Genomic DNA, 18,626 nt, shown 5'->3' with positions numbered 1-18,626 from the left:
GGGCAACTCCGGTCGATTCCGGGCGATTCCGGTCGATTCCGGGCGATTCCGACGATTCCGGACGATTCCGGACGATTCCGGACGATTACGGTCGATTCCGGGCTATTCCGATCGATTCCGGACGATTCCGGACGATTCCGGGCGATTCTGGTCGATTCCGGGCGATTCCGGTCGATTCCGGTCGATTCCGGGCGATTCCGGTCGATTCCGGTCGATTCCGGACGATTCCGGGCGATTCCGGGCGATTCCGGACGATGCCGGACGATTCCGGGCGATTCCGGGCGATTCCGGGCGATTCCGGGCGATTCCAGACGATTCCGGACGATTCCGGACGGTTCCGACGATTCCGGACGATTCCGGACGATTCCGGACGGTTCCAACGACTCCGCACGATTCCGACGATTCCGACGATTCCGACGATTCCAGACGATTCCAGACGATTCCGGGCGGTTCCGGCTTGTCGGATTGAACCTACCCTTCGGAACTGGGTCCGAAATTTGCTGGAATCGTCCGGACCCAGTTCCGCTTTTTTGTGCGTTTTGCCCAACTCTAGTGAGCATGACTTAGCTAATCGTTACGTCAAACGGATAAAAATAAATTTCACTTATAACAGCCAGCGCCATTCAAGTGTACGGAACAAGACATTCTTTTTACGAATTATTCCTCGCAATTTGAAACGATGGCTACGAAACGTGAGAGAGAAACTGGTTCGCTGCATAACGCAAAGAAAAGTATCTTTGAAAAGCGATGGGCTGCGTTGGAGCGCTTCCAGCAAAATCAGCCGCAGCCTTCGACTTCAGGTTAGTAACGATTAACGAGCAACGGTTTCAGCGATAGCAGTAATTTACTTGTGCATTTACTATCTGCATTTGTGCTTTATCTGCAATCTAGGTATGCAAGCGCGTTCAGCTAGGTCAGTTCTGACCGAACAAGTAGCTGGGATCAGTCCGGTTATGACCGAACCAGTAGCTGGATCCGATCAATTGGAACCGATGGGTATGCTGTATGCTTTGGTGTAGTAATGGGGCTGTGCTAATTATTTTTTTACAATTAAAGATACGCGTTCTTCAGTTTCGAGTGGTCCAGAGAGTGACGGGGAGACGTTGTCGGCATATAGCAGCGCTGACGAAACCGATGGGCTTGACGACGGTATCGTGCAGGACGAGGGTTTGGAGCCGCAAATTCCCTACGACGGAGTTTCTATGGAGGACGGTCTTCGGAATTGGGCATTCGAGACGAATCAAACACAACGGAGCGTCACGTTGCTGTTGCGTCACTTGCGGCAGTTCCCGCCTTTTAACAATTTGCCAAGCGATGCGCGTACGCTACTGAAGCCACCGGTCAGCACATCACAGGATGAAATATCGTCGATAGCTGGTGGCCAATTTTGGTTCCAAGGCATCGAAAAATGCCTTCAATCCTATTTTCCGTAAGTAGATTAACATTTTAAAATCAAGGCTTAAGTTATTTTATAACATTTGCAACTGTGTATGTTTTTCTTTTTCTTTTCCAGTGATGTGCCTCCAGCTGATAGAGGTTTTGAGCTGGACTTTTTTGTCGACTGTTATTGAAAAGTAGCCGCTCGCAATTTTGGCCGATCTTGATGCGTACTCACAATGTCCCCCGGCTCCCTGTGATGACGGTGGCAATATTTTGTGGTGAGTCCAAGCCACTCTCGCTGGACGAATATTTTGAAAATTTCGTCCAGGAAATGAACCGTTTGCAGGCGAACGGTTTAAAAATGTGTACTAGGTAAAGCACTATGTACTGGGTAAAGCTTCGGGCAATCATCGCCGATGCACCTGCGCGCGCATACATCAAAGGTAAGGCAAAGCAAGTGATTAATCTAAACATGATATGTAATTGTACAATGGCTAACTTTTTTTTTGTAGGTGTTAAGGCGTTCAACGCGATCGAGGCTTGCCAGAAGTGCACCATACAAACGGAGTATGACGCCAGAACGCGTCGGCGTTTCTTCCTTTACGGTGCAATCGCCCGGCCAAGGGCGGACAAAGAGTTTCGGGAAGACAAATACCGGGAGCATTGCACAAAAACTACGCCACTCTTGAATCTAAACAAATTCGACATGATTCGGAGCTTTCCGGGTTCGGAGCGAATGCATTTCGCGGATAAAGGCGTTTTTGGCAAGCTAACGCATTTCTGGGTTCGAGGCTACCGGTACTGTGATTGTCGTATGACAGCAGAGAATAGGCGTGCATTGTCAGCGCATGTCATTCGGCTCAGGCTTCCGTCGGACTTTAAACGACGATTGCGGGACCTGCGGTACATTGAACACTGGAAAGCTTTAGAGCACAAACTGTTACTGCAGGTTGCCGGAGTGGCCGTTTTGAAAGACCGAGGTACGACAACTTTTTGCTGTTATTCGTTGCAATGACGATGTTCTCTACATCATACCACCGTGCACGATGGGGCTATGCGGACGAGCTGTTGCACCAGTTAGTGACAGACAATGCACAAGTCTACAGCCATGAACTGGTCAACAGTAACGTCCATAGTTTGCTACACGTGCTGGAAGATGTGGATAAGTTTAGAGACCTGGGCACCATATCGGCCTATGATTTTGAGGCTAGGTTGCACGACATCCGGCAATTGGTGCAGACCGGGCGGTATAGCCTTGCGCAGGCGGTAAATCGCATCTTCGAACTGCAGCGAGTGGAAGCAAACCGGCTGAAGCAAGTAGTGCCAAATACAAGGCCTACTGTTAGAAGCGTGGGGCGCTACACTGAGGCTGTGTTTCGAAAAGGGTTTATCCTGCGCGACAATTTTCGCGATCAATGGTTCCTGACCAAGGATAGTCATGTTATTTTATGCCATGACGCAAAATTGGTGGGCGAAGAATTGCATGTGGAGGGGCATCAATTCACCCATCAGGAGAGCACCTTCACTAGCCCGTGTCCGTCGGAAGAAATTAATGTGTGTACGGTTCATATGCGGAACATAAGCACGTACACCATTATTGGGCCTTCGACTACAATTTGGTGCAAATTCGCAGCTGTAGAGGGTAGCACACCGAGTGAGTATGTGGTGGTGCCATTACCGCACACTTACCCGAGTGTGTAGAGAGGATACACAAAGTATTAATAAAACAAACCTGCTCTAAGGGAAACACAACATGATGTGTGATGTCGTGTCAATAAATTAAATGATGTGTGATATGTTCCTATTATGTGATATTCATGAAATATAGTACAGCGTCTAACAGCAATAAAACACAAAAAATCATTTAAAAGATAGTTTCGTTTATTTAAAAAAACCGCTGCGTTTATAGCGCAATATTATTTTAATTCTAGTTTTATCCAAAGCTATTACTTGAACATCAAAACTATTCTAACTAACTACCTGTATCAATATTGTTAAAGAAAGAGTACGACTAAATAAAGAAAGAAAAAAATCTTACTTCTAAAGTTTGAAATTCATTTAAAAAAAGCTTATCCTAGCTAATTCTATATAGTATGGAAAAAAACATCTTATCTTATTTTAGTACTAATCCTAGGTAAAGGAAAAAAATAAACCTAAACTTAAACTATTGACCCTCCTGCTGTTGCTCCCAATCATTGTTTGCTTCTGCATTTTCCAAAGCTTCTTTTTCTTTTTTTCTTTTTATGTTATACTCCCCTTACCTAAACTTCGTAACAAGAAAATTTTTCACACCTAGGTGTGTTACAGTAAATTTTGTTGTACTGCCTACTGTTTCAAACAGTAGGCAAATTTTATTGCTATCTTTTAGCGCAACTTTCCCCTTCGCGCCTATCCATCCGCACGCCGCTAAGTATGCGACTCGGCACAAATGGTGGCTCTGACCAGGTCGAGAAATATTTCCACCGTGATAGTCGAGTCCTTAATTACTTGCAGTATGCCCCGTGCCCTTTCAGGCTAGGCTGCATCCCCGAAATGCAAGTGACAGCGATTTGCGAAGGCTCGCGGGGGCTCGCTCTTCATACAAGTTCACAGCTTCAGAGCCCTCGCAATAAAGAGCTTGCGAGCCTAGGCAGTTTTTTTTAAGGGGCGTTGCCCATGTCATGTGAGCGAGCCAGCTATACCTCTAAATGCCAAAAAATTGAACACACGCACACTTCGATAACATAAGTGTTGATGGACAAAATATAAATATGGTAAAAAAATGTGATAGCACACATCTCAATCTCTACCACCTTCTCGGTGTCTTGTTTCTCCTTTCCTAACACGTGACTCCTTCTGACCGCTTCACATGAATTGCGAGCGCCGTTCGGTCACTCCTGTATGTACGGCAGATTATCAACTGATTACGGTAATGTGTATGGGTTATGGTTGTAGCTCTTCATTGGTGGGTTAGTACATATTATATGATGTGTGTTTTTTACGTACATGTGACCTTGACGATGCGAGAACCGTTCAAATCTGAAATTGAAGTGTTATTTTGCTTGCTGGTGTATTCAGTTCCGTGCCGTTTGTGTTGAGACCATTCGATTGCCATGCAGATCGACGATTATGAAGCCAATTTAAAACGAGCGTAGATGAATTATATTTTTCGAGCTCGGTTTTTTATTTTGCATCATTATGAGTGTTTAAATCATGAATGATTATTTAAAACTAAATAAATGGCCATAAAAATATACGCATTGCCTTTATATCCTTTATGACATAATCAGGTGACGTGCCACAAACATCCTTCTCCACCCTCCCCTCTCACCCTTTCCCTGTCCCACGAATTGGCCCATAATTTATTATTAACATTTTCTTTCTAGATAATGTGCCTTATCTCGCGCACAGCAAATTCCCTCTCACATTATATTGCCAGTTTTTTTTCAACAAATTGTGTATTCAAGTTCAAAAGGCTAGTAAGTGTTTCCACATTCTTTTTATATGTTATGTGAGTTTTTGTGGGCTGCAGAGAGTCCAAATAATTGTCCGTTATGTGCAGGTGTAGCTCGTCCCGAATCGTGTCCGATGACGCCAATTGTTCAGCAGAACAATTGCAGGTTTTATGTAATGGTGTAGAGTACGCTTGTACGCATTTCACCAAAATATTTTATGCTTAGTAGACTTTGGGTTATTTCAATGAAAATCGACGGCTTTCGTCAAGCGAACAGAACATTGCTCCTGAGGCGAAGGTAGCGAAGACGCCTCGCTTAACGTTGGTTAAGCAAAACCTTGCCCGCCAGGGCCATACGGCGACAGCGAGTCATGCGCAGCCTGAACCTTCTAGGTTGGGCTCAGTGATCGCACGGCTTCCTGGCTCGTTCCGAATCGTTCGAAAGCTAGCACCTGCACCGGCACCGGCAACCAAGAAAGTGCTCCCTGCTCCCGATAGCTTCTAACGTACGCAAAATATTACCTTTCACATTCCTGTTCCTAATCCATGGCCGTATGCCAAACCCCATCCAAGCAATGCTTCCCCAAAGCATGTACAATTTCATGGACACTGTTTTAAAGAAGCTGGATGGTATAGATTCAACAATCAAGAAGAGCGCCAGGTTCTCCATGTCAGAAGCGGCTTCCATCCAGCGTATGTCTCTTCCCAAAGGGCTTCGCTGGCTTCTTCCGTCTTGGCTCGCTGCAGGATTCTAAAAAGCCAACGAGCGTAGGCCCTGCGACGAGAATGGAGGTTAGGGGAAAGGTCTTGCAAGCCATCTTCATAAAAAAAACAGATGCAATGAGAAATCAACAAGAAGAAGACCGTATCGGACCAATCGATCCAGAATCACGCAAGGAAAAAGGACTTACTATTGGAAGCTGGGGACATGGAACTGCAAAACCCTCTCATCGGAAGATTCGAATTGCGTTCGATGAGGTCTTAGCCCGCAGTTTCGAAATAATAGCACTTCAGGAGATATGCTGGAAAGGCGTGACGGTGCGCTAGTACCGTAGCAACTGCACGATCTACCAGAGCGGTAGAGAGACGCGCGAGCTCAGTACTGCGTTCATGGTGCTGGGTGCGATGCAGCAGAGAATGAGTGATCAATGAGCGAACGTGCAGGTTGAGAATTCATGGCAGATTCTTCAACCTGAGCATTATTAATGTGCATAGTCCGCACCTCGGGAGCTCCGATGACGAGAAGGAGGCCTTCTATACGCAGCTGGAGAGGGAGTACGACCGATGCTCAAAACAAGACGTGAAGGTCATCATCGAAGACCTTACAGGGTTTCCCACGATTTATTGGTTGGTTCCCATCATTTTTTGGTGGGTTCCCATATTTTTTTGGTGGGTTCCCACGATTTTTTGGTCGTTTCCCAGAATTTGTTGGTCCAATTGTATTGATATCCAATCGGAAAATACCAATAAATTATGGGAACGAACCAAAAATCTATGGGATACGACCAAAAAATCGTGGGAACGCACCAAAAAATCATGGGAACTGACCAATAAATCGTGGGAAACCCTGTAATGCTCAGGTCGGACAGGAAGAGGCATATAACCCAACTATCGGAAGTTTCAGTGTCCACCAGCTGACAAACAACAACGGCCTCAGGCTGATAAACTTTGCCTCCTCCAAGCACATGAGCATCCGCAGCACCTTCTTCCAGCATGTACACCATCTAAGTGACACCTGGGGACACCCGAAGGGGTAATTCACAGTCTCAAATCGACCACGTCCTGATTGACGAAAGGCACTTCTCGGATATTATCGACATTAAAACGTATAGAGGCGCAAACGTCGACTTGGATCATTTCCTGGTCATGGTAAAACTGTACGAGAAACTATTTGCAGTTAACAACCAACGGAGTCAGGTCACCCCAAGGCACAACCTGGACCTTTTGAAGTGTGCTGATGTGGCGGAGGGGCATGCGACAGCGCTCGGAGATGCCCCTCGCAGACCACCGGCGTATGGTGGTACGAATAAGGAATGGTTCGACGAAGAGTGCTGACGAGCACTATCCGAGAAGAATGCAGCGCGCGCCCATATGCTACGGCATGAAACCCGTCAGAACGTGGAGATCTACAGACGACTGAGGAAACAGCAAACCCTGATTTTCGAGGCCGCCGTTTGAAGAGTCAGACGAATAGCTGCTGGAGCAGCTTTCTCAGTCGGGGGACACCCGCTTGTTCTACAGGAGATTGAAGGAGTCACGGAGCGGGTTTGCTCCTAAAACCGCAATGTGCCGGGATGCGGAAGGAAATCTCCTGACGGACGAGCGGAAGGTGATCGAAAGGTGGAAGTGCTACTACAAAGGACATCCGAATGGAGCAGAGACAGGAGAGGCTGGCGCAAGTGGCAAAACAAGGCAACCTCCAGAGCAGCAGTACAGCAGTAACAACAGCGACGAGATGCCCCCGCCATCTCTGGATGAGATTGCCAGCGCCATCATGCAGCATAAGAGGCTGGAGAGGCTTACCATCGAAATGCATCAGCTGATCGTGAAAGTCTGGGAGCAGCAGGAACTACCGGAGGAAAGGAAGCCCAGTCTACAAAAAGGGCGACAGGCTAGATTGTGCGAATTTCCGAGCCATCACAGTCCTGAATGCCGCCTACAAGATCCTGTCCCTGATCTTGTTCTGCAGACTTGCGCCTCTTGCTACAATTTTTTTCTCCATCTACCAAGCTGGGATTGTTGGAGGCAAATCCACCACCGACCAAATTTTCACTCTGCGGCAGATCCTCCAGAAGTACCGAGAGCGTCAGATCCCTACGCTCCACCTGTTCATCGACTTCAAGGCGGCCTACGACACCATAGACCGGAAGGAGCTATGAAGCATCATGCAGCGATACCACTTCCCAGGGAAGTTGATCCGGCTGTTAGAGGCCACCATGAATGGGGTGCAGTGCAAGGTGAGAGTATCGAACTTGACGTCGGAATCGTTCGACTATCACAGGGGTCTGAAGCAAGGTGACGGACTCTCCTGTCTGCTCTTTAACATCGCTCTTGAAGGTGTCATTCGAGGCGCGGGGCTAGACCACGATATTCGTGGCACGATCGCCATGACATCGACATCATCGGCAGAACAGCCAAGGTGTGTGAGACGTACACCCGACTCAAACGATAAGCAGCAAGAATTGGATTGAGAATCAATGCGACGAAGATGAATTACCTGCTTGCCGGTGACTCAGACCATCTGGGAAGCAATGTATTAGTTGACGGAGACAGTCTCGAGGTAGTAAAGGAGTTTTGCTATCTCGGAACGGTCGTTATTTCGAACAACGACATCAGCAGCGAAATCCGGAGACGCATTGTGCTGGGTAATCGTGCATACTATGGGCTTCGCCAACTGCTGAGATCCAGAAGACTTCAAGCCCGCACGAAATGTGAGATATATCGCGGGCTGTACGGCGAACCGAGCATCCTGACGGTGGCGAAGGCTGGCAGGATACGATGGCTGGGGCATGTCATGAGGATGCCGGACTCATGCCCCATCAAGAAGGTGATCGATTGCGATCCCCAGTTCGGCATACAGGGTTTTCCAAGCCACTTCAATGTTGAAACTTGAAATTTCAATCACGTTAAATGAATGCTGAAGGCTGCACGGGTGAATTCAAGTCTGAAAAGCCAGTTCAATACAAAAAGTTTTATTTTCAAAATCGTTACACTATTTTTCAATATCGGTATAAGCCATTTCGATCTGTCAGTTTGGCGGGCTCTCGCCACTATGGGATGGAAGGAAATGCAATACGTCAAAATGTTCTATGATTGATGGTTTGTTTTCCGTTAAAACGTGTTTTAACGTGCAAACAACAATTATTAAATTCATTAAAACAAATTCAAACTATTGATAGTGTAAACATCGAATTTAGCTCGCTAGTTATATAAATCTCGTTACACACGTCACACTTTAACAACCTTAGTTTGTGTGTCACTTTTGACACTGGTAAAAACGTCAGATGGACAGATATACGATATTTAGAAGTCGGCAAGATAGGACTTGTGCGGTATGCTGTAGCTTTGTGCAGAAAATAAAGTATAATGTCTTACAACCTCAGAAGTGGGATATCGAACGAGAAAACAATGGAGCCATCTATTTCGAAGGATAAAATGATGGGTGTTCTTAAAGAAGTTGGCGAAACCGTGCCTGAATCAGCTTCCATCACCCAAGTCAGGCGGCTTTTTGATGCAACACACACCGAAAGCAAAATGGCGACTATCCAGACCACGCCATCTTCTCTGGAATTTGAAACATGTGCCGAAGCAGCGTCAGGCAATACAGAAGCTTCGGCGAGTACAATTGAGACATTGACTGCAAAATTAAAACAATTGAAGCTGGAAAAAGAGGTTTCGCTTCTTAAACAAGAAATGGCCAACATGAAGCAAATACAACAACCACTGCCGTTGGACACAATCAAATGCATTGAAGGGCTAGTTGATAGTTTTAGTGGCGAAAAGAATGAGAATGCCGAATGTTGGATTAAGCAACTTGAACAAACTTTTCAATTGTTCAATGTTAATGAACTAGAAAAAAATATTATCACGCGCCGACTTTTGAATGGTACCGCTGCAATGCTGACAAAATATACAGTGTTTACAAGCTACGACGAGTTAAAACAACAAATTCTGGAAAATTTCTCGACTAAACCTTCACCGGAGAGTGTATATCATCAGCTTCGCCGTAGACATCTTCTTCCTCAAGAAAGCACCATAAGATATGTGCTAGAAATGGAAAACATTGCTAAAAACGCCACAATATCAGAACAAGAACTGGTTTCAATAATAATCGATGGAATTGGAGATCCTGTGAATGCTGCTGCGATTCGTTTTTCTGCAAACTCTTTGACCGATCTTAAGACAGCCTTGCAAAAATACGAATCGATACGTTTGCAACCGGTATCAGTTTCATTCAAACCAAGGATAATGACCAGACCTGACAACGTTGGAGGTATAAAATGCTACAATTGTTCGAACTACGGGCATCATCAACGGGACTGCCAGCAACCACGACGGCGAAATGGGTCTTGCTTCCTATGTGGAAATATGGGACACGTTGCTCGAGATTGCACTCATCGTACTCAATCGACGTCGGCTGCCATCTACCATAGTGAAGCAAATCAAAAAAATGTTATCCACGAACCGAACTATAATGAAAGCGCAGTTCAGATAGAAGCTATTCAGGAGGTAAGTGTTGCTTTCAAAGTCTCTAATGAGTTCAAGATTTTGCCCTCACGTGTACTTTCTTTGTTTGATACGGGTAGCCCTAGGAGTTTTGTCAGCGAAGAGCTTGTCCCGACTCTTGCCCAAAATCCGTGTTTTTCTGGATTCCGCGGATTAGGAAATCAACCTTTGACATCGCTAGGGCATGCAGAAGGAAGAATTCATTTTCGTGACACTTATGTTAACCATTCATTTATCATCATTCCAAAAAAACAAATGGCATGGTCTATTATCATTGGACGGGATTTGTTAAAAAAATTTAATATTCATTTGCATTACATACGTTACCGTTATTCCAAACAAAGTTTAATGAATTACAAAACCATAAATAAAAACGAACTTCAACCACACATGAGAGCGCGTCTTGAACATTTAGAGATTTTGCGGGGTTCTTGTAAGAATGGGGGGGATATTCATTCGCAGTCCATTGGTTCGGTTGATGATAATAATATTACTGTCTCTGAAAATATAACCACGACATTTAGCGAGTTATGTGCGATCGACATTAGTTCCGAGGAGGCAAAAATAGATTTAGGCTCCAATTTAAACCACGAACAGTCACAGGAAATAATTTCTGGGGTGTTTAATCATTATTTGCGAGTGTCAACAGAGTCAATTACGGAGCCCGTTCATTCAATGACAATTAGTGTCACAAATAGTACTCCCATCTTTTGTAAACCAAGGCGATTATCTTTTGCTGAACGAAATCAAATTCGAGACATAGTTCAAGATCTTTTACAAAAACAGATAATCCGCCCTAGCAGTTGCCCCATATGCCTCTGCGTTAGTATTAGTTCGCAAAAAGAACGGTGAGACTCGTATGTGTGTTGATTACCGACCTCTAAACAACATCACGATACGGGATAACAACCCTTTACCGTTAATCGACACGTGTCTTGAACATCTCAGCAATAAGAAGGTTTTTACTCTCTTGGATTTAAAGAGCGGATTCCATCAAGTTAGAATGCATGAGGACTCCATTAAATATACGTCTTTTGTTACACCAGATGGGCAATATGAGTATGTGAGAATGCCGTTTGGATTGAAGAATGCTCCTTCACAATTCCAACGGTTTATAAATTCAGTTTTGCGAGAGTATATAGATGAAAGGAAACTTGTAGTTTATTTGGACGACATAATTATTGCGTCAAAAAATATAGACGAACACGTAGCAACACTTAATAGCGTTTTGCGAACGATAAAGAAAAACGGGCTTGAACTGCGTTTGGATGAATGCAAATTTGGTCATAGTGATCTGGAATATTTAGGGTACCATGTGAATTCTAAGGGAATACATCCAAGTGACTATCATTTAAAAGCAATCCAGAACTATCCATTACCCGCAACAGCTAAAGAAGTGCAACGCTGTTTGGGTCTTTTTTCATATTTTAGACGCTTTGTACCATCCTTTTCTAATATTGCTAAACCTTTGAGTAACTTGTTGAAGGAGAACACAAAATTCGTTTTCGATGAAACTTGTATAGACGCTTTTAATAAATTAAAAACAAAATTGTTAAACGCTCCGGTCCTAGCGATATATGATCCCAACAGAGAGACTGAATTGCATTGTGATGCGAGTTCAATAGGATTTGGGTCGATTCTCCTACAGAAGCAAGATGATGAAAATTCCACCCGGTGGCTTATTTCTCCAAAACTGCTTCTGCAAGTGAAGCAAACCTGCATAGTTACGAACTGGAGACTCTTTCGGTAATTTATGCCCTTAAGCGTTTCCATTCCTACGTGCACGGTATCCATATCAAAATAGTCACGGATTGCAATTCACTAGTAGAGACCCTAAAGAATCGCAATTGTTCGGCAAAAATTGCCAGATGGTCTCTATTTTTGGAGGACTACGATTACTCAATGCAATATCGCCCCGGCAATGTAATGAGTCATGCTGATGCCCTCAGCCGTAGCAATGTAGCTGCAGTCGACGACATTGACATCAACTTCCAGTTACAAATTGCCCAGTCACAGGATCCCGAAATACAAACACTAAAAACTAGGCTTGAAAATAATACAGTTCAAGGATATTTATTAATGAATGGGACTGTGTACCGTCAACCTTCCCAAGGAAAATTGCAACTGCTTGTTCCTAAAGGCATGATAACCAACTTAATTCGTAACATCCACGAAAAACTTGGCCATCTTGGTGTTGATAAATGTTGTGCCCAACTGAGTAAGTTCTATTGGTTTGCTGGAATGAAAAACTATGTGCAGAATTACATAAAAAATTGCCTCAAATGCATAATTTACTCCGCACCACCACGGAAAGATCAGCGTAATTTACACAATATATACAAAACTCCAATTCCTTTTGATACAGTTCATATAGATCATCTAGGACCACTACCTTCCCTGCAATCAAAGAAAAAGTTTCTACTTGTAGTCATCGATTCATTTACAAAATTCACAAAACTATACTCAGCCACGTCCACAAGTATTAAAGAAGTATGCAATGCATTAAAACAATATTTTGCCTATTACAGTCGGCCAAAACGACTAGTGAGTGATCGTGCTACGTGTTTTACGTCGAATGAATTTAAAAAATTTCTCGAAAATAATAATATTTCTCACATTCTTACTGCTGTTTCTTCTCCTCAAGCAAATGGTCAAGTGGAAAGAGTAAATAGAGTAATAAGACCAATTCTAAGCAAAATTTCTGATCCTTTAGATCATGCCGATTGGAGCTCAAAATTACAAATGGTAGAATATTCATTGAATAACACTGTGCACTCGTCAACAAAAAATGTTCCATCCATTCTTTTGTTTGGTGTTGAACAGCGCGGCACCGTAATTGATGAGTTGACAGAATATCTTGATGGAAGTATTGAACACCCTAGAAATTTGGAAAAAATACGTTCTGAGGCCTCAGAAAACATAATCAAGTCACAACAAGTAAACATGAACCAGTTTTGTAAGAAACATCGCCCTGCTCTAGAGTTTGAGGAAGGAGACTTAGTAGCCATCCGTAACATAGATAATACTCCCAATACAAATAAAAAACTTGTAGCTTAATTTAAAGGACCATATGTCATACACAAACGATTGCCACATGATCGCTACGTAATCCGTGATGTCGATGGTTTTAAACAAAGTCAGATACCATATGATAGCATTTTAGAGTCAGACAAGTTGAGGTCGTGGATTGCGGTGAATTGTGACCCTTTAACTGAAACCCCCAGCAACACTATAGAAACAAATTGAGGGCAATTTACTGTCAGGAACGGCCGAGCTGTAAACATCGAATTTAGCTCGCTAGTTATATAAATCTCGTTACACACGTCACACTTTAACAACCTTAGTTTGTGTGTCACTTTTGACACTGGTAAAAACGTCAGATGGACAGATACAGGCGTCCCCCGAGTTACGACCCCCTCGAGTTACGACGATTCGCAGATACGACGATTTTGATTTTGACAGTGAAAAGTTGTCATCGAGCAGAAATTGATGTATATTTTTGAATTTCTGAGCTGATAACCGTTACACACAAATTTCCAAAGATTCCACAACTACCCGATATTGAATATCTATATTGTGTAAACGACTTTTTGTGTAAAATTTATACATTATCGAACATTATTTCAAATAAAAAACACGATATAATAGATTTCGACTCTTCAACTTCGGTTATAAACTTTACATTGACAGATATTCGACATACGATTTTTTCGACTTACGCCTTGCGTTGGGACTTTTTTTTGGTCCCAAATACAGTCGTATCTCGGGGGACACCTGTATACGATATTTAGAAGTCGGCAAGATAGGACTTGTGCGGTATGCTGTAGCTTTGTGCAGAAAATAAAGTATAATGTCTTACAATAGTTTTGTTCATTTCATGGTTTCCATACTGTATTCGTTGGGATGATGTAGAAAACATCACTCACTGAACATTTTGACGTATTTAATTTCTTTCTATCCTGGCGAGAGTGGCGAGAGCCCGCCAAACTGACAGATCGAAATGGCTTATACCGATATTGAAAAATAGTGTTAGGATTTTGAAAACAAAACTTTTTGTATTGAACTGGCTTTTCAGACTTGAATTCACCCGTGCAGCCTTCAGCATTCGTTTAACGTGGATGAAATTTTCAGTTTCAACATTGAAGTGGCTTGGAAAACCCTGTAAGGCGCAGGGGAGCACAGCGAACTCGATGGCTGAACCATGTAAAGCGTGGCCTGACGGAGATTGGGTGTCTGCATGAATGGCAGGCAGCAGCCAGGGACCGAGCATCCTGGGGAATAATTGTAGACCGGGACATGTCACATCGGCGTGCTCTATCGTAAGCAGGCCAACAAGAGACAGAGAGAGAGGACAATTCTTGAAGCAAATAGTACTGATTTGACATTTGATCTGTCAAATTTAGAAAACCACGTATCTCCGAATCCGCGTAAGTCGAGAACCGCGTAACTCGGGAACAGACTATATAGAATTTGATAGTCGCAGCGGATGAAAATCCACGCATCAGAATCAAACAGTTTTGGGTTTTCCGCACGCATACACATACACGCGCATGCATGTACGCGCGCACGCAAGCACTCACCCACTAACGCGCGCACACGAGTACTAACCCCAGAACGCGCGCACACGCACTATTGATGACCGCTACCTTAAAGGTAAAATTGCTGGTTGGGCTATTTTAAGGCCCATCAATGGATTAACTTAAAAACAAATAAACAAATAAATATCCAAAGCATCCAAACCACCAAGGGGGAGGGGGATCACGGCATGATAGAGTGGACGGTCACTTTCCTCGCACTGTGTGTGTATGTGTCGACATAAGAAAACTCGAGACACATTTCGGCACATTCGTAAATTTTCGTTTATTGCCACTATACACCATGGTACATGATGCTTGGAAGGTCATGAAAGCATCAAACATGTTCAAATTTAAAATATTACATTAGTGTTAAACGTTCTCCTGCGCTTGTTTGAGATAGCCTTCTTCAACCTCGATTGACACGGGCATTAAATGGCCATATCGGCAGCGGCAAGAAATAAAATAAACCATCAATACCCCAATCATAATTAAAATACTAACACCCACCAATTACAATACACAACCGCGATGTCCATATACACCAACGCATACACACAATCAACTGACGGCAAGGCAGGAAGGGAAGATGGAGTGAGAGGAAGAGAAGGAAGAATGGACGCCACTCTTCTTGAATTTTTCGGTCGTTTTTTGCTCCGCCGTCTGTAATAGCTCTACCATTCCTTCAACAGATGACGCTCGTTCCGCACCTTAACCCCATTCCAGCTTATAACTTTTGAATGCGCAATCAAATACCGATGTAATATTCTGATGAAAATTAAACAAACTAATGCAATTTCTGTAACTGTGCATAGATTGGTTCAACTTGCTACCGATTTTTAGTTATAGCTTTTCAAAGAAGACAGGTTTTTATTGTTAAATTACAAAATGTAAAAAATATGTATTCAGTACTTTACAAAATTTTCACAGCAAAATGGCTCTAGTAGTTTTGAGAAATATTTGTTACACGTCTTTTATAAATTTTACAGATTTTTTTACAATGAATTTATCATATAAAGAAGTTTCCATTTGAATAAAAACCGTTACATTTTGATCATTGCTGATAGAAAGACACCAACATCAAATAAATTTCACACAATATTTAAAAAATCCAGTCTCTTTACATTATATATATTCAACATAAGTTACCAACAGAGACCATTTTATGAAGTTTTTGCATTTGACGCAGATGTGCATTTTATAAAATTACACCTGCTCTCACTTTCCTCTGAATTTTTATACGGTTGCTATGGATCGCAATCAAATACGTCTGAATCGTTTTAAGCTACGTTTGGATCGTTTTCTGCGACGTTTGGATCGCTCTCAGCTACCGTTGGATTTTGCGGTAGCTCGCGGAAATTTCGTGGCGGCGCAAAGTTTATTTAGTGACCGCTTGGCGTACCTCACGATTCTCCTCATAACAGACGACTTGAAAAGCAACAATTTCAAATTGTTCTATGTTTGAACCCAATTGAGAACTAGGGTAAATGTACCTATAGTGGTGCTAGTACCAATAGTGGTGGTATTGCACTAAAATGTGGTTCATATGGCAAATTAAAAGTAATTAAGTTATTTACGTTAGTGTGAAATGTTTTTTAGCCTTTTACAAAGGGTTTTAAAGTTAAATGTGGTCATTCCGTTACTGAGTGACCGACAAATCCATTATTTTGTGAAATGTGTCAACATTTTTCCAAAATCCTTAGGATGTCATAACGATACTCATATTTTTGTTAACGTTCTAAATGACCACATAACAACGCAATCATTAGTTTTTTAACATAATTGTTATCAAATGATATTATTTTATTCAAATTTATTGGCTTTTGACCATATTTATGCATTTTTAAGTGTTTTTTACCATAGTGCCATAATAGGTACACAAAACAGACATGTTCCTATAGTGGTTATAATTATAAAATCAATAAAAACTGGTCGTTTTAGATTTTTCGAGAATATTTTTGACATTTCGTACTGTTTTCACTAAAATAAGCAACAAAAATGAGTTTTCTGTTAGTAATTTACCTAACAAAGGCCGAAATTCGCTTATTCTACTGAGTGAAAAATCGACTTCCAATCAAGCAAACTCTTCTGGGTATGGGTTGAGGACAGGTGTGATGCAGTACTTTAGTCAAGAGTTTCATCGATCATATTTATACATTTTTTACGATCAAATTCCGAAAGATATCATTATTATTGCAGTAAACCTTGCTATTCACACGAAAACAGCTTCAAAACTAAGTTATATTGATATTATACACTGTTTTTAAGGCATCTTTGCTTACCCCCACTTTAGGAACACAATACGACGACTATAGGAACTATACCACCATTATAGGTACAACGAAGCAGTCACAAAAATATGTATTTTTTCGTAAATTTGATGTGTTTCCTGATGAAAATGATTGTGATTGCGAAGATAAAACATATTTCAATTGCTTAGTGTTAAAATATTCAGAAATTGTCCTTCCTGACACTTTAAATCCATTAAAACACATCGGTACCTCTACAAATTGCACCACTATTGGTACATTTACCCTAGTGTTGAAAACCCGTTTTTAAGCAATGAATAACATATGACAGATTTGTCGGCTTCTACGTATCAGAATAGATTCTCAACCAGACCTCCATATCAAAGAATGAATATCCGGCTAAATCTCGAATGGCTCATAGAAAAATTCTGAAAAATGTATAAAAGACGTGCAACATACAGTTCTCGTATCTACTTGAGCCATTTTGCTGTGAAAATTTTGTAAAGTACTGAAAAAAACATTTTTTACATTTTGTAATTAAAAAAAACATGTCCACTTTGAAAAGCTGTTACTAAAAAATGAAAGTGAGTTGAACCAATCAATGCACAGTTATAGAAATTGCATTAGTTTATTTAATTTTCATCAGAATATTACATCGATATTGGATAGCGCATTCAAAAGTTATAAGCTACTAAAGTCGCTGGCTACCCGGGTATCCCGGTTGCCTGGAATATGATTTTTTTGGTTGCCAGAGACAGGGTTAAAACTGCCATAAATACGATGGCCAGCGTAGTTTTGGCTTAAGTCGTGCGCAGTCTTTTGCGTCGGTTTTGACGAAAAAACAACGCACAAAACTACGCACAAAACTCCTCGATTTTGCACAGCGGGTTTAGGTTTAGGTGTTTAGGTTAATGATTTTAGTGGCGAAAAATTACAATTGCAGAATATAATGCCTATTTTCTTCTTTCAATTATAATCAAATTTACATCAACAAACTAATTCTTTTCCATTCGAGATTTTCCTTAATTCACAGTCCGTTTTCATAAACCGCATATCTTGGATTTTGCGATATATGATGTAATACGTAAAACATTACACAATCCACTCTTGTCTTATATTTACTATAATGGAATATTATATTATGGGGCATTATATTATTATTATATTATAACATACTATAATCCAACATCTATTTGATAGCCACTGAGTAACTGTAACGATGTTTATAGATTTGCAACATAATTTAAAAGTAAAAAGTAATTGACCCAAAAAAGTTGTAGAAAATTTACCTGTTGTGATTGCCCAATTCATACCACTTCACGAAAAAAGCGTCGCTTTGCCATTCATTCTCAAAAAAGCACCACGATGTGCAAAAGACAGCTAATCAGAAGACAGCTTTTGTGTCTTTCTCAATCAACATAACAGGATACGGTTATCAAAACAAGTCCTTTCGCTCTACTTTTGCAACAACTACAATTTTTAGTAAAATGCAACTTCTAGCCTCAATTAAAAAACACAATGAGCCATTTATAAAGTTGATGCCAAATGACCGTGTTGCCAGCTAGATCAACACATATTCTAGATAATCCCGGTCAAGGTGTATGAATATGACAAGGTGAAGCTATTCAAAGCAAATTAATATCCCACTCAAGGTGGATTAAAAATATCAGGTGGTGGATAAGGGCCTTTGCGGGGTCGCCATAGTTGAGGGACTTTACGTCATTTTAAAACCAAGGTGGAATATAGAGGAGGTGTCTTCTTAGC

General features: G+C 41.9%; 1 protein-coding gene across 1 annotated transcript in view; it reads right to left on the bottom strand.

The window, feature by feature from the left end:
- Positions 1–18,406, bottom strand: part of LOC121594494 (putative nuclease HARBI1) — a 44,768-nt gene extending 26,362 nt beyond the window's left edge. The window contains exon 1 of the mRNA XM_041917796.1: positions 18,152–18,406. The gene's annotated coding sequence lies outside the window, so the exon portion shown is untranslated. The remainder of the gene's footprint in view (positions 1–18,151) is intronic.
- Positions 18,407–18,626: the final 220 nt, after the last annotated feature.

The sequence above is a fragment of the Anopheles merus genome, chromosome 2L (assembly GCF_017562075.2).
Source record: "Anopheles merus strain MAF chromosome 2L, AmerM5.1, whole genome shotgun sequence".
Taxonomy (NCBI): domain Eukaryota; kingdom Metazoa; phylum Arthropoda; class Insecta; order Diptera; family Culicidae; genus Anopheles; species Anopheles merus.
The sequence above is the reverse complement of the archived record's forward strand: the minus strand, read 5'-3'. Positions and strand labels throughout refer to the sequence as shown.